At 45.0% G+C, this 20,779-nt stretch overlaps 1 protein-coding gene across 1 annotated transcript in view; it reads right to left on the minus strand.

Moving 5' to 3' along the window:
- Positions 1-19,651, minus strand: part of MYT1 (myelin transcription factor 1) — a 145,101-nt gene extending 125,450 nt beyond the window's left edge. Inside the window, exon 1 of the mRNA XM_035122648.2 lies at positions 19,534-19,651. The gene's annotated coding sequence lies outside the window, so the exon portion shown is untranslated. The remainder of the gene's footprint in view (positions 1-19,533) is intronic.
- Between the last annotated feature and the right edge of the window lie 1,128 nt (positions 19,652-20,779).

Here is a 20,779-nt window from a genome sequence, read left to right on the forward strand (position 1 = left end):
CAACGTAGCTGTCTTATTACGAAAGAATTTCAGAAATAGACCGGAAAGAGAAGTTGCTGAATTGCAACTTATTACCAAACTTAAAACCATGGAAAGACCTGGTCTGAATAGAGACATTGGATTCTTATCTCATTATACACGATAAAGCTATTTTTAGACGTCTCACCCATTGCTTTTTCCTGCAAGACCAATTGCAGTCATTAACAGTCGTCCACAGGTTTCCCACACCTATCAGCCAATCACCCATTCCCAACACCTTTCTGAGTAATACCCCTCCCCACCCTCTCACTATATATAAGGGTCTGGTGACTTCGGTTTCAGTATATCTGAAGAAGTGTGCATGCATACGAAAGCTCATACCAATAACAAACTTAGTTGGTCTCTAAGGTGCTACTGGACCTTTTAAATTTTGTTTGGTGCTAACAAAGGCACTGTGGGCTGGTGAATGCGCTGAGAGCCATAAAGAAATGTATGGTTGCCCTTCCCCACTTCAGAAGAATGGACAAGACCTTCTATGCGCCCAGCAGGCAAATTATGTCAATTGCTCCATTTAGAAGATTTGCTTGTTGTTTTGTGCTGTTGGTAAGGGCCCATGTAATATCTTAAAAAGAGAGCTAACAGATGTCTCGGGCCTTTCTACTCTTATTAATGAGAGTATTGCAAGAATGGAAATGAGGTCACTCATGTTCAATAGTTCGTCAAAAAAAAAGTCTTCCACTTCTTAAAAGAGTTCCACTAATCCAAAACATGACAGATGTATGAGGCAGTTTTGTTTGGGCTGGGGGCTGGGGGAGGGTTTGAGATTAAAATCCCGTCTTTCTGATTTGCGCTTTCATTCGGCCTGATTAAAATAACATTGCATTCATTCATTTGTCTGTTGTTCTTGCTTTTATCATCTGCTTACTTCAAAATTAACAAACAAAGAAGAGGAGTGTGTGTGTGTGTGTGTGCGCGCACACACACACATACAAAATGGCCCCAGAATGGCCAGGAAGTTCACAAATCATAAAAGGCAAGGGGGGGGGGGACAACGACGACAAAAAACAAAGCCCAATTTCCAGCAACATAAAAAGGAAGACAAAAAGGGGAAATGGATAGAATACCAGAGACAGGTTAGCAACAAAGCTGGCTGCTTAAAAAGATAAAACAGAGACCCTTTCCCCCCCACAATATTTTCCATTTCAAAGTGTTTATTAATATATTCTGTCTGAAGCAAAAAAAAAAAAGTTCAATGAAATGCAAAGATCAAAGATACTTTAATTCAGGTGAAAATGATTCCCCTCCCTCCCTCCGGGTTTGATTTTTAGAAAAAGGGAAGCAGGAAAAGAGCGCTGTCATTTCATTATTCTCTTTAAAAAGAGATCTGTCAGCTGGCAGGAATAGTCTGAATAGGCGACAGGCTGCGCTGATTTTCCCCAAACGTAACATTTATTCATACGAAAACCACGAGAGAGACACTCCTGAGTCAATAGTTGGGCTTTCTGATAATTTTTCAGAGCAAGCATCAGTTTTGGTTGGGCTTGACTGAGAGACTTTCCAGGTGTGGGTGAGGGGAGGAAGTATTACTGGGTTCAGGAGCAGCCTCAGATCACAAGGAGTCCTTCAGCCTCAGGCAACATCCCTTCATTTTGAAAAGGAGAAATGCTTTGGCCTCAAGCTGGCCTGGGAGTCATCTGTGCTGGTTTGGGAAGCCTTTCGTAGACTAAGGCTTGTGGAAGAAAAAGGACTTTCTATATATTAAGAGCAATTGTGCTCAAAGGGTATGGGTTCGCCACACTGGTGTAGCGGGAGAGGATGACAAGTATGGTAGGAAGATTCAAGGACAATCAAAGGAACATTTAAACATTTCAGTACACTATACAGTAGTGTAGTACTGTGGCACCCCCCCCCCCAACGCTTCTCCAATGAAAACAGGGCCGTCCTAAGCAAAAGCAAGACATTCTGGGATGAAATCAGAAACAGGGACAGCTTCTATAAATCTGGGGCAGTCCCTGGAAAATAGGGACATTTGGAGGGATATATTTATATGAATATGATGAGAGCAAGGGCATCAAGTGATATTGAGGACAAATTACCTGGCAAAAGCAAGCTCACACCTCTCATTGAGTTTGTATACAGTGGTACCTTGGTTGTCAAACATAACCCGTTCCAGAAAGACAGTTCGACTTCCGAAACATTCAATAACCGAGGCGCAAAGGATGATCTCTAAAGTCAATGGAGGAAATGGGGGGGGGAGCAGGCACGTTCCGAGGCACGTTCAAAAATGGAAGCATTTTACTTCCAGGTTTTTAAAACGTTTGGCTTCCGAGACGCTCAAAAACCGAGGTACCACTGTACATACTTAAGGTACACATGTAAGAGACTCACTTATAATTATATTATGGGAATGGTGCATGTTCCTATATTAACTGCATTATTTTTATACTTTATAATACGATCCCATGATCATGTTGTAAAGTAGTTGTGTTCTGTGTTAGAAATCAATGACTGCTAGGAGTTGTTTCTTTTTGTTTCCCATTTTTAAAAAAAATCAATTTTAAAAAATGGTGCACCAGGAGCAATTTTTTATCTTATTACAGTGGAACCTCGGTTTATGACTACTCCCATTCACGACTACCTCCGTTTACAAACGCTGCAGACCCGGAAGTGTTTACATCCGGGTTCCGCGGCGTCAGATGTGCAGACGCGATCTGCGCAGCTCACACATGCACAGAAGCGATCTGCGCAGCGCATGTGTGCGCAGAAGCACTCTATCGGTGCTTCGTGCACATGCACAGAAGCATGCCTTCAGCGAGCGAATACCTCGGTGAGCGAACGCCTCCGTGGAACGGATTGCGTTCACAAACTGAGGTACCACTGTATCCGCAATTATGTTAAGGAGACTGGGTACAGGTCTGCCGCAACGCCTTCTGTTGGTGTTGGTACCCCACTTTCTTTTTGTCTGCCCCACCCCCACACTTTAAATAGGAGGACACCTCTCCACACATTAATTGGTGGGTGAAGCATGGAACTTTCTGTACTCGTAGAGGTTCCTCCCCGGACTTAGAAACCTGTATAATCGGGGTTATATATTTCACAGGCAACTTCCATGAGTACAGGAAGCGGCCCAATGTCAGAAACTTGCCTTTCCACCTATGAAGGACCTGGGTGGGGGAAGAGGTGATGTAGCTGGAAGCGCCCTCTGGGGTGGGGTGGGGGGAGAAATTAAAAGCGAGGCTGCCCAGTTTGCAGTTTCTGAAAAAATATGCAAAGCGAAACACAGCCATACATCTTCTTCAAATTTTGCGGTGCCGATGTACTCCAGCCAAATAATGCTTACAAAAAGCATGCATGGAAATGTGATGCGGAGAACTGAACTTAAGACTGGGGGGAAAAAATGAGAAAGGGAAAAACTGAAAATGTCAGATTCACTCGTCTGCGGCATCCTCAAACAGTTCTCCTTGCAAGTAATACCCGAATGCCCCAATATAGCTACTCTTAGGCTTATTTTCTTACTTATTTATTAAGTTTCTATACTGCTCTTCACCCGAGGACCACAGGGTGGTTTACAATATAAAAACACAAAAATACATGCCATGGTAACAAACAAAAATGTCCTACACTGCTTAGATACAGCAGCCGATAGGGACAAAGGGCCAAAACGCCATGTTGCATTAGAGCCATATCTGCTTACGTCTGTTTCAGAAGAACAACTACAAATGGGAGGGAGCCCAATCTAGACTGGGAAAGGAATGGTCTAAAGCTTTTATTTATTTTTAGCCTTTTCTCCCTGTCCTACCCCCGAATCAGAGATCCCCCTGTGGCTGCTCACTTAAGAGCACACATGTGAAAATAGGCAGATAGACACATTTTAATGTAGCATTTTGCAGGCAGCGTTTGCAAACCAGCTCCAGACATGGTTAGCTCAAAGCGAGCTGGTTGTGTCATGTGCCTTCAGAGCTGAGCATGCCTTGTAGGGGTATTCACACCAACGGAGCAGAAGCGAAAGTGAGGAGAAGTTACGGCCAGGGACCAAGGACACAGAGGAAAGATTGCTTTAGAAATCAGATCCTTGTGAATTCCGAAGCTGAAGTTACGTGATCTCTCTCCACCCCACTACACACAACCTGTTTGTGAAACAGTATTTGTGATCCACCAGATTTTGTAGTTCATTGGATGCAAGCACACTGTTTGTGGCTCTTTAAATGTACGCATGGGATGTGGGTGGCACTGTGGTCTAAACCACTGAGCCTCTTGGGCTTGCCGATCAGAAGGTTGGTGGTCTGTCCCAGCTCCTGCCAACCTAGCAGAAAGCATGGCCAAAAAAAGTGCAAGTAGATAAATAGGTACCACTCTGGCATTTCTTTGCGCTGCTCTGGTCTCGGTGTTCTGTTGTGCCAGAAGCGGCTTAGTCATGCTGGCCACATGACCTGGAAAATCTGTCTGCAGACAAATGCCAGCTCCCTTGGCCTGTAAAGCGAGATGAGCGCCACAACCCCAGAGTCGTCTGCGACTGGACTTAACTGTCAGGCGTCAGGGGTCCTTTACCTTTACCTTTTAAATGCACACAGACAAATAGAAGAAGACGCCTTCACCCCGGTATGGTTCTCTACCACACAGCCCAACAAGACAACGGCAAGAACCCACCAACAGTATACAAAGCAATCTGGCTAACCTGATCCAAAAACACATACCCCACTCTCACACAAAAACAAATCTCACTACAGCCAACCAAAGACAACTAACCACCCCCTAGCCCACCCCCAACCTCTCTCACCACCAAGGAAATACAACAATCAAACAGTAAGAGAACCTTTCGAGTGACACAATGGCACAAAACCCCACACATACACTAAGTAGAAGAATAGAAGCATTGCCACCCCACCCCACCCCACTCACCATTCCCCCCTCCACCTCTTTCCCCCTCTTTTCTTCCTAACCTAACACTGTATGCAACACTAATGTCTCACAACAAATGAAACTGATCTGTAGAAGACGCAACTTGAAAAAGAGACAATGCAAGTATTTTTGTAAACTAAGAAATCTTTAATAAACATATATTAAAATAACAACAACAAAGCCCATATTTATATATGGCCTCGGTCCAGTATACCTGAAGGAGTGTCTCCTCCCCCATCGTTCTGCCCGGACACTGAGATCTAGCACCGAGGGCCTTCTGGCGGTTCCCTCACTACGAGAAGCCAAGTTACAGGGAACCAGGCAGAGGGCCTTCTCGGTAGTGGCGCCCACCCTGTGGAATGCCCTCCCACCAGAGGTCAAAGAGAATAACAATGACCAGACCTTTAGAAGGCATCTTAAGGCAGCCCTGTTTAGGGAAGCTTTTAATGTTTGATGGATTTCTGTATTTTAATGTTTTTGTTGGAAGCCGCCCAGAGTGGCTGGGGGAACCCAGCCAGATGGGCGGGGTATAAATTATTATTATTATTATTATTATTATTATTATTATTATTATTATATGGGTACCTACTGAGAAGAGCTATAAAAAGCAACTGTATTTAAAGGTATTACTATTCCAGGACTGTTATCTTGAGACAGCAACCCCTATCTATAAGTTCAGCCATTCCAGTGCTTCCTTGCCGACTCTCTCCAGTCATACATAAAGCTCTTTGTATGAAACTGAGAATGGCACCCATCAGGGGCAACAGCTCTGTTACATTTTATATGATCACCTATCGGGGTGTCCCATTCTGTTTTGCCGCCTGAGGTGAAACAGGAAAGTGCCGTCCCAGCCACCCTCTGCCAAAACCTTGCTCGTGGCTTCCACTGAGATCTCACCTAAAGCCACTGCTGCTCTCCAACAGTGGGAGTAGGGACGGGGCACCCGCGGTAGCGCCAGCCCACAGAATTCCACCGCCCGAAGTGGCTGGCTAAATCCACCTCATCGGCGAACCAGCCCTGTCACTTATTCTGTAATGAGAGGGAGTTGAATTGAGATGGCCCTTTATCGTTCTGAGCCATTGGCAGGCAAGGAGACAATTTGACAGTGCGTGTCTGATGTGGCGCAAAAGCGTGTGTGTTTCTCGGCCAGTCAAGTCAGTCCTCTAAAAGATACCATTTTGGGGTACTAAAAGATACCACAGTGCTAGGATGCTCATTCCAGGCTTCACCCTTCACAAACGGCTTTGCACCTTTTGCAACACATTTCCCAGCTGCAAATGTACGGGCTGAGCAGGCAGGAAGCAATCACGCTTGCAGGCATTGCAATATCCCATGCAATATCATCCCAGTGCCCTCAATACCTTCGACGTCTACATCTGCACTCCAAAGCCTCTTAGCAATTTATTGCAGAAAGGTTTAAACTCTGATTATTATTCCTCTGCTTCTCGAAAAGTTTCCCTTGACATGGTCTGCACAGTTGAGGGTGTGTCACAAATTTCCTGCTGCTTGGAGTACCCCACTAACCACCCAAGGCCATGAACCAGGACCCTGTCAATCAACCTTAAATGCCAAACTATGCAAAAGCCCTAAAATAGTTTCAAAAAAAATGTAATCAGAGGGCATTTTGAAACAATATTTGGTATTTATTAACTGAAACAAGAAACCTAAGGGATGCAAAGCTGACCCCTCCCTTTCCCTGGTTTCTGCCTTTGGCTGTCCAGCCATCCCTCTAGCAATTAACAGAAACCTCTCACTTTACATCCCTGAGTAATAGGAAACTACTTTCTCCTCTGCTGATTTCACAGTTTCTGGGAAACCGTTCTGTTTATCGGGATGAGTTCATCTGTTTCCCACATTTACAAGGCTGCAGAAGGTTCTTCTTTCTTTACTGTAATTTGCCGGTGCAAAGTAATAGTGAATGTCCCTGCTGGTTTATTACTTTGGATCACAGAGTCCCGAGAGATGGTCATTGTGGCCAGCACTGGAGAGCATGTACTGACCGAAAAGAACCAAGATAAAGTCATTTACCCACTTTAGAGCAAGCCTCAAGCTAGTTCAGCAGAACAACGTAATCATTTCTGTGGAGGTCTTATTTATCACGCCTCTGAGTACTCAGCTTCTGATTGAAGGATTCCTATAGGCATCTGGCTGGCCTGATTGCAGACCCTCCAAGTGTTCCTCTTTTCCAGGGACAGTCCCGGATTTACAGAAGCTGTCCCAGTTTCTGATTTGATCCTGGAATGTCCCACTTTCCCTGAAAGGTAAAGGTAAAGGGACCCCTGACAATTAGGTCCAGTCACGGATGACTCTGGGGTTGTGGAGCTCATCTCGCTTTATTGGCAGAGGGAGCCGGCGTACAGCTTCCGGGTCATGTGGCCAGCATGACTAAGCACACAGAAATGCCGTTTACCTTCCCACCGGAGCAGTACCTATTTATCTACTTTCGAACTGCTAGGTTGGCAGGAGCTGGGACCAAACAATGGGAGCTCACCCCTTTGTGGGGATTCGAACTGCTGACCTTCTGATCGGCAAGCCCTAGGCTCCGTGGTTTAACCCACAGCGCCACCTGTGTCCCTTCCACTTTTCCTTAGGACATCTCTATTTCATCAGCGAAAATTTGGAGGGTATGGTAGGATGTCCCTATTTTTATTGGAGAAATGTTGGAGGGAATGGAGTTGTGCGGACCCCCCCCCCCCCCGGAGACAAGGAGATAAGTAACTATACAACCTTTAGAAGACATCTGAAGGCAGCCCTGTGTAGGGAAGTTTTTAAATGTTTAATGTTTAATTATATATGTTGGAAGCTGCCTAGAATGGCTAGGGCAACCCAATCAGGCAACCCAGCTTCTGCCAACCTAGCAGTTCGAAAGCATACAAGTGCAAGTAGATAAATAGGTACCGCTGCAGCGGGAAGGTAAACGGCGTTTCTGGTTTCCGTCACGGTGTTCCATTGCACCAGAAGCGGTTTCGTCCTGCTGGCCACATGACCCGGAAAGCTGTCTGTGGACAAATGCCGGCTCCCTCGGCCTGAAAAGCGAGATGAGCACCACACCACACCTCATAGTCGCCTTTGACGGGACTTAACCGTCCAGGGGTCCTTTACTTTTCACAAGTAAGAAAACTGTTGCTATTGTTGTGGAATAGGAGAAATGTTGGAGGGTATGTGATTGAGCAGAGCTTTCTCTATGTTCTTGCAGGCACTATGACCAGTGGGGAGTGTTTGAAGGGGGCCCTGTATGCTCTCTCTGTGGGATTTGGGGGTAAGGGGCAAGTTTGGAGGATGGGGAGCAGTCCTGGTTGCCACTACAACTTCTCCCCAAAGGAAGGAGTAGCTACCATACAGTTATATGGGATGAAGGAAAATTGTGCATTATTATTCCAAACCTGTCCCTTGGGATCCCAGCTACTGAGATGCAATCCCACACAATATCTGTCTATTTATCCAGTCTTTCAGATAGAAGAGCCCCCCAAAGTAGCTTACACAAGCATATATAAGGCATAGTAATAAACTGTGAAATAACAGCGAGAAAGAAATTTCGACAGCAGGGAGAGAAGTTAATACAATCCCAATGCTTTGCTGAATAGATAAATATTTGTATTTGCCTCTAGGCTAAAATAGAGGGAGACAGAGACATACCCAAGATTCTGTCTGGAGGAAGGCATTCCACAGCCTCGGTGCTGCAACTGAGAAGGCCCTGCAACAAACTGTGCCTCTAAAGGCCGAAGAACCCACAAAAAGCCACAGCTGATAATAATAATAATAATAATAATAATAATATATTATTTATACCCCGCCCAGCTGGCTGGGTTTCCCCAGCCACTCTGGGCGGCTTCCAACAGAAAAATGAAATAAAATAATCTACTAAACATTAAAACCCTCCCTAAACAGGGCTGCCTTCAGATGTCTTCTAAAAATCTGGTAGCTGTTTTTCTCCTTGACATGTGATGGGAGGGCGTTCCACAGGGCGGGCGCCACCACCAAGAAGGCCCATCATCCCTAGCTAACAGGACCAGTGATGGGGATTGTAGTCCCAAAACATCTGGAGGGCCAGGTTTGGCCATGCCTGCTATAAAGGATGCCACCTGTGTCCATCTTGTGTATCTGTAAATAAAATGCAATTCTCACAAAACACCAGGCTCTGGTAACCACTGCCCCTGGACTTCTGAGGCCTATGAAAATATCCAGAAAGCAAGAATAGCCTCTGCCAAACCAAGGCAAGCACACAACCATAGACTGCCCTTGTTCTTAAGCAGAATCAGTTCCTTCAAAACGGGTCTGGGGGGACCTGTCACCCTCCAGTTGTTGTTGAACTCCAAAACCTTCCAGATGTTGTTGAACTCCAAATCCCATCAGCCCCAGCCAGCATGGTCAATGGGCAGGGATGATGGGAGTTGTAGTCTACGAGCCCCTAGAGGGCCACAGGTTTCCCACTACTGCTCCAAAAGCACAGGGTATGCATTAAGTTTTCCTTCCTGAAAAGTCTACCGCTTTCATCTAGCTGCAAAAGCCAAGCTCTTGCCACTGGCTGCAATCCGTACTCTGCCAGCATTTCTCTCCAGGTCCCACCTGAAGAAGCAGGCTGGGCTCAACTGCTAGCAGCCAACAGCTCTCAAAAGCCAGTTGCAAACATCTTCCAGGAGTGAGTGCCCAGATTGACAAAGCACCTCCAGTCATCTAAATCAGCGAAAGTAGAGGAATACCTCATCTCTTCATCATCACACTGAGAGCCAGTGTGGTGTAGTGGAAGTCTCTCAGCTCCACTCACCTCACAGAGTGTTTGTTGTGGGGGAGGAATGGGAAAATTAGTGTGTCGTGGGGGACAAAACCAATGAACACGCACACTGGTGTTCGAAACTCAGTGCATGCCTTCAAGGGACTCTTCTGTGCATACTGAAATTCCTGTAGTAGTAACAGGGACGCTTGAGAGCTGGGGAGAGGCTTTCATATCACCCCCCAGGCATCCTTTTAAAATTGTTCCATCATCACAGCTTTATGCTGCATTATATAATTTACAGTAAGCTGTTTGGGGGATAATTTAGATTGAAAGTTGGGGTATAGGGGAAAAAAAACACCTAAAAATAATATTCACTGAAGTCAAACTGTTCAGAAAGGCACAGAAACTTAGAAATAACTCAACATAAGCAACATTTTCACATTGGTTTCCTAAGTACAGACATCCTTCTCTTATAGGAGCAGGACCAAAATCACACCACCGCTTTTTCTTTCTGTGGCTTCCAGCAAGTATTATTTAGAAACAATACTGCCTCCAGTCTTCCTTCAAAAGACTGGCGCATGAAGGGTGGGTCTATATTTAAAAGATATGGCTGGTATGGGGCACATCCCTCTCTGCTTTATTTCCCCCTCACACACACCTTATAAATAATTTGTGACCCAAGTTTGCAACTCAGTTATGACTGATCTGCTGATCTGTACATGCCTGGAAGCTGCAGAAAGGCCATAGCTCAGTGGTAGAACATTTGCTTTACACCCACAAGGTCACAGGTTCAATCCCTAGCATCACCAGGTGGGGCTGGGAATGTCCGCTGCCTGAAATCCTGGAGAAAGCAAAAAAACAAACCCTGGAGAGTCAGTGTAGACAATACTGACTGAGCCAGATGGACCAATGGGTCTGACTCAGTATAAGACCGCTTCCTATGTTCCCATGTTCACAGGATCATACAACATTGGTCCTAAAAGATCTACATTGATCTACAGTACGTTTCTGAGCACAATTCAAAGTGTTAGTGCTGACCTTTAAAGCCCTAAATGGCCTTGGCCCTGTATACCTGAAGGAGCATCTCCACCCCCATTGCTCAGCCCAGACACTGAGGTCCAGCTCTGAGCGCCTTCTGGCAGTTCCCTCCCTGAGAGAAGTGAGGTTACAGGGAACCAGGCAGAGGGCCGTCTTGGTGGTGGCGCCCTCCCTGTGGAACGCCCTCCCATCAGATGTGAAGGAAATAAACAACTACCTGACTTTTAGAAGACATCTGGAGGCAGCTCTGTTCAGGGAAGTTTCTAATGTTTAATTTCTTACTGTGGTTTATCATTTTTTTTTTGGAAGCTGAGTGGCAGGGGCAGTCAGATGGGTGGCATATAAGCAGCAGCAGCAACAACAATGTCTTTCTAAAGTATCATTGAGCTCATAGATCTAATAAGTGGAAGAGGTGCAAAGGTTCCCCCATCTTCCCTGGGCACATAACATCACATTGTGAAGCAAGTTCTATTAGATAAGACCATTGGCCATCCAGCTCAGAATTGGCGACAACTCTTTAGGGTTTAAGGCAGAGGTCCTATCTGGAGAAGAATGCATGATGAACAGCTGTGAACAGCTACCATGGAAAAGCAGGAAGAGGAGGTGGCAGGGAAACCACCTGCAGTGTGGCCTGTCATGCCCAAAAGCTAAAGTTAAGGTTCGACATATCTGAAGTGTCAATGAAAGACTATTTCTGTATGGGCAAGCACTTACCGGTCAGGGATAAATAAGACTTTATTGTGGTGGTATGTTTTTCAAATGTTTGCTTGTATATTTTAAATGTATTGTTTCATGCCTCTTATTTTTATGTAGTAATCTTATTTTTTTTATAAGGTTGCTACCCACTCGGGGTCCATGTGGAAGAAGTGAATTATCAATGTAATGAATAAATATAAATTCTGGGTTTTGATGTTTGCTTTATTCCCCCCTTTTTACAATGGGTTGTATTTCTGTGAACCTTCACCGGACAGGACAAGCTATAGCTTATGACCATTTCACACATTATGTAAAGGAAAATGGGCAACTCTCACTGCTACCCTGGGGCAGGGAGAAGGGAAAAATACAGACCAATAGCTCTGGCTCTGTGATGTTTATATGTATGTCGTGAAGATTTTCATCTTTGGGTTTTTGCAGATTGGCTTCAAACACCCAGTAGAAGAGCAGGCCTTTTTCCTGGTCACTTGACAACCCTCCTTAAAAACCAGGTTAATAGAAGCCAGTTCCTCTACATCAGGGGTGGCCAACTCCCAAGACACTGTGATCTACTCACAGAGTTAAAAACTGGCAGTGATCTACCCCTTTTGGGGGGTTCAGGTCAAAGTTGTTGAGCTTCTTTTTTCTTTAGGAAAGAAAGCCCTGGTTTTTGGGGTTCTGGTCAAAGTTCTTGGGCTTTTTTTAGGACTGAGGATGGCCCTGTTTTTGGGGGTGTAGGGCACACATGTTGAGCTTTTTCTAGGGGAGCAAAAGTTGTTGAGCTTCTTTGGGGGGAGCCAGTGATCTACCACAGATGTCCAGTGATCTACTGGTAGATCACGATCTACCTGTTGGACGTGCCTGCTCTACATCACTCATCTTAGCTTGCAGGTGATAGCTCCTTGCTTTTCACGAGATTTTCATCATGTCTAACTCAAGCCCCCCTCCCCTTGTCCATCCCCAATGCTAGTCAAGGTCTTCCTTTGCTACCTGATAGCCCCAGTGACTTCTGTTTCCACCAAGGCAACACTTTCACAGGATGAAAGAGTTGGTTCTGCAACACAGGATGCATCTGTACCATCCCTGACCTGTGACCATCCAGCCTCTGCTTGAAGACCTCCACTGATGGAGAACCCATCAACTGCCCAGGCACTCTGCTCTGCTGTCAAACATTAGAAAAATTCTAATCAGGTTTAACTGAATTCTGCTTCTCTGAAATTTCCAACCCTTCAGAGCAACACAGAACAAGTTTGCCCCATCTTCTTGGGTGAGACTGTTCTTCAGATCTTTGAAGTTTGCTGTCATAGGAATCTGCCTTATGCTGCTGCATCTAATTTAGGATTGTCCACACTGATTGCCAGTGGCATCTCCAGCCCTACTTGGAAATAGCAGGGATTGCGCCCACGACCTTCTGCATGCAAAGAAGATAATCTACCCTTGAGCTACGGTCCATCTTGTCTCCTAGTATTCCTAAAAAAACCACCCCTCTTAACTCAGCAGAGCTCTTATTATGCTCTGCCACAGAGCTATGGGCCTTTCCTGGTTAGCTTTGCAACCTTTGCTACTTTGCCAAATGGAGAAGAAATTGGTCTTTTAACACAACAAAGAGTCTTGTGACACCAGAAAAACTAGCATGTTTATTGTGGACTGCTTTGTTTTAGGCAGAGTCTACTATGTTATATGCAAGGTCACAATGAACCCCAACAGGCATGGGCAGCTTGAACTAAACATGCATCTTGGATGTTTTTTTTTGCTCCCAAGGTTTTGGTGTGTGGCAAAAATGGGACACCATGGGAAAGGGTTCCTTGCCTCAGAGGCCTGAAAGGAATATTTGGGAAAAAATGCCTGCTTTCACACCATAGTGACCTAGTTCCACCCCCTCCCCCAGTTGTGCCCTGCCTTGTAGACATGAGTCAGCTGAACATAGTTCAGTGGGAGAGCCCATGTTTTACATGCAGAACACCCCAGATTCAATCTGCCTGCATTTCCCATTAAAAGGATGACACAGAGGTAGCTTCCTTTGCCTGAGATCTGGAGAGCTACAGCCAGTCAGAGATGGTGGCCAGATGGACAAGTCTGTCATGGTCTAAGGCATCTCTCTCTGCTTGTGTGTCAGGCCATTCCCCTGCAAACCCCATCTCCGCGCAGCAGTTGCTGTGCCCTGGCTAAAAGCAGAGAATATGGGCTACAATGAAAACTGCACATCAACCATGAGCTCACTGAATGATGCACAAAATACATTTCTGCTTTTGAAATGTTGGCCACATGCTTAGCACCCTCTTCAGGTGTCCAGTGTAACTTGCCCACATCCTGGCCTCATGATGTTCTGTGGACTTTGCTGCAGATCATTGGTTTCTGCTGATGGAGCCATGGAGAGGTGAGGCAACATTATGTGAATGTGTTTTTTGATGAACTGGGTGGAGGGCCATGAGTCATGGGGATGGGTAGAGTGTGTGGGTGAATTCAGCAGCGCTTAGTTTGTTTTTGGTTGTTAGTTTGTTAATGTTGTTAACATAGGATTATGAGTGCTGTAATGCTTTGTGGATTTTATAGCATGACTTTTCTTGTGGTTGTGCTTTTCAATCTACTTTCCAAGTTGTCTTGTTTATAATGTTTTATAGAAGGTGGTTGTTTTACTGATGGTTTGTTGATAGTTTTATATAATTGATGTTGCAATTGTGATGTTATTTACTGTACGTAAGCCACTTTTTGACTCATGTGTAGCAAAGAAATATAAAATGAAATGAGTGTTGTGTTGTGACATCAGGACATTGGCCATTTCTCTGCCATGCGTCACACACAGCTTCTCTTTGCCATGTCAGTCCTGTGTTGACCTCAAACTCAAGCCGTTGCTCACAGCAATATATGAGAGAATACTGGCCAACCTTACTTGGTTGTTAAAAAGTAGGGTTGGGGAGCCGGTGGCTCTCAAGATTTTGTTAACTACAACTCTCAGCATCCCTGGTCAATTGCCATGCTGGTAGGGGCTGGTAGGAGTTGGAGTCCAGCAACATCTGGGGGGCAACATATTCTGGTTAGCTCCGTTGGTGAGAGCCTGGATAATGCCAAGGTTTCAGGTTCGATCCCAGTATGAGACAGCTGTATATTCCTACATGGGCTTCAGGGTCCCTTCTAATTCTACAATTCTATGATTCCAACCCCCGTTGTAAGGAATGCTGACATAATTTATGGAAAACACACCAGAAACTTGGAAAGGGATACCTAAGTTCTGAGCACAGTTAGCACCACTGTGTCATAGGGAATAGTATGTCAGTACTTGGCAATGGTTTAAATATTTGGTTTAAATATTGAAGAATCCCTTTGGAGAGAATTCCATTGGAGACATAATCCATTACTGGGTTCTCCTTGGCGATTAAGAGGAGGAGGAAAAATAACAACAATAAAAAACCTTAGCCACTTCCCAGGGGGATAAAATACAGTTCTTCTGCATGGCAGGATCTCACATGAGTGCTGTGTTAGCTTAGCTGCATTTCTGATTACTCTACATAATGCCTTGGTCCAGTTCCCCGGAAGGTCTGTCGAACAGCTAAAAGGTTACTAAAAAACCTTCACAGGAGATTAGCTGATGCTTAAACAACAAGCGAAAGCTCAGATGCACAGTGACTTTGGGAGCGTCCACGTGCCCATGCATTTTGGGAAAGTGTATTGTTGTGAGAAAAGGGGAAATGCTCCAGAATAGTCTCAGAAGCTATGCAGTCTTAGGAGCAGAAAAGTAAGCAATGTGTTCCTTTCAGTCTGATCCATGACCCAATTAAGCTAACGCTCTTGCATTTGAGCTGATCTCATCCCTCTTTTATCACATCTCATACTATTATTCATAAATAATAATGCCAAGGGCTGCGTCACTGCTTTATTTTCCTCGTTCTTGATTTTCTGGATTCTTGAGGCCAGTTCCCACATGCAAGGTCATTTGCACAATGGCTGCAGGTTCAGAAACGAGGCTTTGCCTGTGTGAATGGGCCTCCATGGACCAAACACTGTGGGCAGAACTTTTGTCTCAACGAGACTTTCATGGAAGAACTTCCCACTGAATTCTACCCTAAGTGAACAAGATGAGAGCTAATAAATAACAACAGAAAACCCACATTACTAACTGCAATACATAGCAAAATACCATGTAGATTTTGTGAGGTAGGGAAGAAGAGCCCCTCCCCCTCCCCCTTACACAAGTCAAGAGAGATGCTGCTGATTTTGGTCCATTTCTGACATCTCCCATTCCAACTTCCCATTCATTCATTCATTTTGCTATTTAAGCAACCGAACTTAAGGACAGTGGCAATATTGTGCACTCAAATAACTGCTCCACTGGCTTTTGCTATACCCCTATTTTCAGTGGCCAACTTGGACACATTTCCAATTGAGAACAAAATCAACTTGGTTCCATGCACTTGGCCTCAACTGAGTTGGGGAAGCAGCTCTTCTAAGTTCCTCCCTGATTCACATCTGTTCATATTATAGCAAAGGGTCCCCCATTAGGGAAGAAATGAGCTTACACTCAATCTCTATGACTTAAACTGCTTTGGGAGATCAGGCTGCTTTATCATCTCCTGCAAAAAGCAAGTAAATAAATGAATTCACAGCTAGTTAAAGTAAATAAATAAATGTATTCGTAATTAGCTAAAATTAGATGAGCAGCGAAAGGAGAAAAATGGAGAGACCTAGCCCTTCTGCCAGCTCCCTCTCCTTTCCCACTCCACATCCTCCTATCCATTGCAGAGGCCATGACTCCAAGCAGAGCAAGGGGAGGGACAAGACCTGCTGTCTCAAAACTGGCCTGGCTCCCCATTCTCCTGAACCAGAATAGCATTCAGGCTTGAAGGAGGAGATGAGGAAGGCTTTTCCTCCTCAACCCAGAAAGTAAGTTCAAGGTAGAGGAAGAGAAAAAGGTATGAGGTCTACACTCTTTCCTTACTTTCTCTTCTTTCCTAAATTTACCTTTCTTTCTTTCTTGGGAGGGAAGGGTAGTGTTGAAAACATATTGCCCCAGACCTATAAACCTGCTGCTCCTCTCAGGAGGTGGGGTCCCACTTATCAGAGGCTGTGGAAAGGTATTGATCCCCCAAGTGCAGCACGTAACTTTTCTCCTGGGAAATAATTGCTGCCACTTGTTTATATGACAGGATTAAAGGCATGCACAGGTTCCACAGGAGTGGGTGAGCTAGGATTCAAACCTGCCACCTGTCCCTACTGGTCCCACTGCTTTTGCCTCCTTTCAGCTGTGTCTACTGACTGGGAGCCATCGGGAACTGAGTCTGCCCCCATTTGCATTGCCCACCCCAGGTTCTGTTTCTTGGTCACACCTCAGCATGACAGAACATTAGGGAAGTGGGGCAGAATGTCAGGAGCTTAGATAGGAAGGTAAATAGATGGCTCTGACTCAAAGGAGTCATCCAATGAATACCCTCAAGTAACCACATGACGCCAGGATGACGTGGCAGGGGGGACTATTTTAATATCTGTTAACAAGCAAAGGCTCCGTGTGCGTGATCACGCTATGATTTTCCTGCCTAGAAAAGTTGCATTTTGTTCCATTGGAAGGGGACGGGGGAAGAGCATGTGATTCTGCCACAGAGTTGAATATTCACAGGCATGCAAGGGAATTAGAAGGAAACAAACCCTTATTGGTTTCTTCCAAGACGTTGCATCCCGGCTCCTTATGTGATATGCTATTTATACTGGTCTAAATATAGATATAGAGTTGATTAGTGAACCTTCAGCAAAAAAACAAACAAACAAAGCACACACACACACACACACCCTTCCCAGGGCTCTCCTGGGGTGAACAAACTGGCCTGCTTTCACAACTTTGATTCTTATTTTTGCTGGCCAGAGGCTAGCCTTCAGATGTTTATCTGTTCCTCTCCTGCAGACATATGAGATATACACACTCCTAGTACATGATCAACAACCTAGCAAAGCCAAAGGGAATAAAGCATGCTTAACAAAAGGCTAGCAGAAGGGGGAAAGTACTTTGCCAGCTGCATTTGTAGCTGTGATATATGCCAGTCTTTTTTTTCTTTCACAGGTTAGGCGAAGAGCAAAGCAGTCTTGTTTTCCCTGCTGAGTGTCCTGCAACCACCCCCCATTAATAATCTGCCTTCTGAGCAATATGCATGACCTTACAAAAGATATGTGCATAAAAACAAGCACCCAGCAATCTTTGTCTCCAGTTTCTGTGACCCCATCACAGCCATGACAACTCTTAAACTTTAATTCCTACAATGACCCCCTTCCTCTTCTCTCTCTCTCTCTCTCTCTCTCTCTCTCTCTCTCTCTCTCACACACACACACACACACACACACACATTCTCCTTCTTCTTTTGTCTGCCATTAATTAAAGTAGACATATGGAGGAAGCTGATAATAAGAACAGATGAGCCAATGAGAGAGAGAGAGAGAGAGAGAGAGAGGCTGCAATTATTGGAGAGACAGAGAACTTTGCCCAAAGTGGATCTCCAAGAAACCACAAGCAAATGGGACCCAGCCAGAGTGCAAGAACACAAAATTATAATACTTGTGTTGACAGCTGGTTGAGTCATACAGGAACCTTTTCCTCCCCCCCCCCCTGGCAGAGGTAGGAAATAGCTGTCACGAAAAACCGTGGGTCATTCCCCAGCTAGTCCAGCCTCCAGCTCAAAATGGGGAATTGTGATGAATGTGAAAATAAACAACCCTTCTCCAGTTCAACAATAGACCTCCCAATGGGAAACAAACAAATGGCTCAGAAACAGACAAAGGCCTCCCTTGCTAGTTTTGGTGTCATATCGTCATCTTCTGCTTTGTCAATCCGGTCCTTAAAAACTTCCATTAAATCCTATCTCCTAACAATTGATTAAGAGGTTGAGGTTGCAATCCTGTACTCACCCAGGATCAAGCCCCATCAAAACCAATGGGACTTATTTCTGAGAATTCATGCATAGGATTGCATTGTTAGACGTACATGGGAAAGTTATGGAAAAAGCTCTAAATGAAGCCCCAACTCCTAAATACTTCCTGCCCAATCTTATCATTTTACGGGGGTGGGGTGGGGGTAGAGCTGCCTGCAGTGAAATAATCAAACAATCCGAGCAATAAAAGCAATGAACAATGAAGTATAAGCAGTAAAAAGTCCCCTTTTTTCCTGGACATTATATACGTGGAAGGGAATATAAATTACACAGAAAGCCAGAGCCATAAACTAGTAAAACCAGCAAGCACTCCCCTAGTTGTTATTCTTAACGCTGCAAAGTAACTTGACTTCCTAAATGCCTGACACTTTTAAAACAGTCTCTTACTTTTAACCATACCCTGTTTTAGTTTTACCCTAGAGCATCAGGACAGAACAGTAAGGTATTCCACTTTTATCACTGATACAGGGAAGGGGGAAAAAGAATTGTGGAAAATAATGTATCTTAAAACATTTTCTAACAACAACAACGACAAATTATCTTCCTCCCGATTCGCACGAGATTGCCAGAAATGAGAAAGCAAGACTGTAGAACTGCTGCCTGCAACTTCAACCCGAAAACAGGGAATTTCAGTACCATGGACGGCGACAACTTTTCCCGGAGTGTGTCAAGTAAGGGAACGAACCAGACATTCGGGGCGGTTGCCTCTCCCTCCGCTCGCAATTTTCTCTCTCTTCCGCTTTGGGATCCCTCCCCCAGGTGAGCGATTATCAAAGTCCACAGACTAGTCTCTCTACTTTTTTTTTTTTAAGAAATGCTGAGAAACTTTAAAGGCAGCGAGCAAAAAAGAAAGAATATCTCGCCTTTCCACCCCCGTTGCCCTGTCTTCTTCTCTTCTCGCTCTTCCTGTCATCTTTCCACAATTGCAACGAGATCCAAAGCGCGCCCGCGAGAAAAACTCGGCCATCAAAGATCCAGGAATAGGAAAAAAAAAAACAATAAGCAAATAGGCCGTCAAATACAAAAAGACACCCCACCGCCATGGGCACGGTTTCTCCAAAGCGATCCCTACAGATCAGGACAACCTCTGGAACTATCCGGATATATATAATTTCCCCCCTCTCTTTCTCTTCTCAAACACACTCTTTCCCACCCTCCAGAAACCACCCGAAGAATATGACGAGGATTGCTTATTAATATTTTTTCTTCTTAAAAATCAACACATACACAGTTGATAAATATGTGCCTTTTGTCCGCGCAAACAAACAAACAAACAAACAACAGAGCATAACATTGACTTACCTTTGCTCACAGCCTATTGTCTGTCTCTTTTCAAAATGACATCACGGAAAGCAATCATGAAATTTACATGGGGTGGTGGGTGGGTGGAGATGGGGGGGAGCGGGAGAGTTGGAAGGTGGAGAGGTTGGGAAGGGGGGGGAGAGGTGGAGAGGAGAGAGAGCACTTGCTGAAAGCGGCCCCCCCTCCCCACTTCCTTACGCCGGGAACATGCGTGGAAGAAGGTTCGTAGCTTTCAATTAAAACCGCTGATAAGTCTTTAGTGTGTGAACTCTTTAAGCTCGCTAAAGGCAGTGTCTCACTTAATGATCGCTCTCATTAATGGGAATGGCGGGGGGGGGCGGTGGAAAGGAGGCGGCGGACGTGGATGGGGGGGCGCTCTTCTCCTTCCCTTTGTAAATACACTACCCATCAACCCTTTGGGCTTGCAATATATCTGTTTACTCTCCGAGGTGAAATAAATCTACAGTACAGGAAGGGGGGGGGGGGGGAGAAAGACATGGAGGTGCTGACTTTTTTTCCTTTGGAGAGGGGTGAGCGTGAGACGGAGCCCCAGAATATATTTCCCCCTCTTTCCACCACTCCTCGGGCTTTAACAGAAGGTGGAAGATTTCCCCTCGGCCCCCCCTCAAAATCCAATCTGATCCATAATTAATATGCAGCATGGGTTGAAAGTCCTTTTATGCAAAGGAGACAAAAGGAGCTGGGAAGGTTACAACTGTCAGCTTAATCCCCCCCTCCACATTTCCAGCCTATGGTACAGTCCCATAATTTCTAATAGCAACAAGCAGGGAATGACAGATGCCCCGGCTTAGCCCAGCTGCAGCGAAAGTACTTTACAATGTTTATTGGTGGTTAGAAAAGATGACCCATCGCCATAAAGAACAGGGTGGGGAATTCACGACCAGAGGCAAGTTGGGAGACCAGCAGTGGTTGAGCTAATATATTGAAAAGTCCAGGAGTTTGGCTGTATATGTCGGCACAAAACACAACACAACACAGCATGCACTTCCCATGCAGATTATAGTAATCTTGGAGTTGCTGCATCATTTTTTTAAAAAAATATCTGCAAAGTTTATCCAAATGAGTAAAAGGGAAGTTTGCTCTTGTCTTTACCTCCTTCCACCATCAGATCAACCTTTCTCAAAAAAGTACACCTTTCCTATACTTTAGGAATTTGGTTGCCTTCAAGGAAGCAGATTGGATCCATGAAGCACAGGAAAGTTCTCCCTCACAAGCCCAATCGAAA

Source organism: Zootoca vivipara, chromosome 7 (assembly GCF_963506605.1).
Source record: "Zootoca vivipara chromosome 7, rZooViv1.1, whole genome shotgun sequence".
NCBI classification, from domain to species: Eukaryota; Metazoa; Chordata; class Lepidosauria; order Squamata; family Lacertidae; genus Zootoca; species Zootoca vivipara.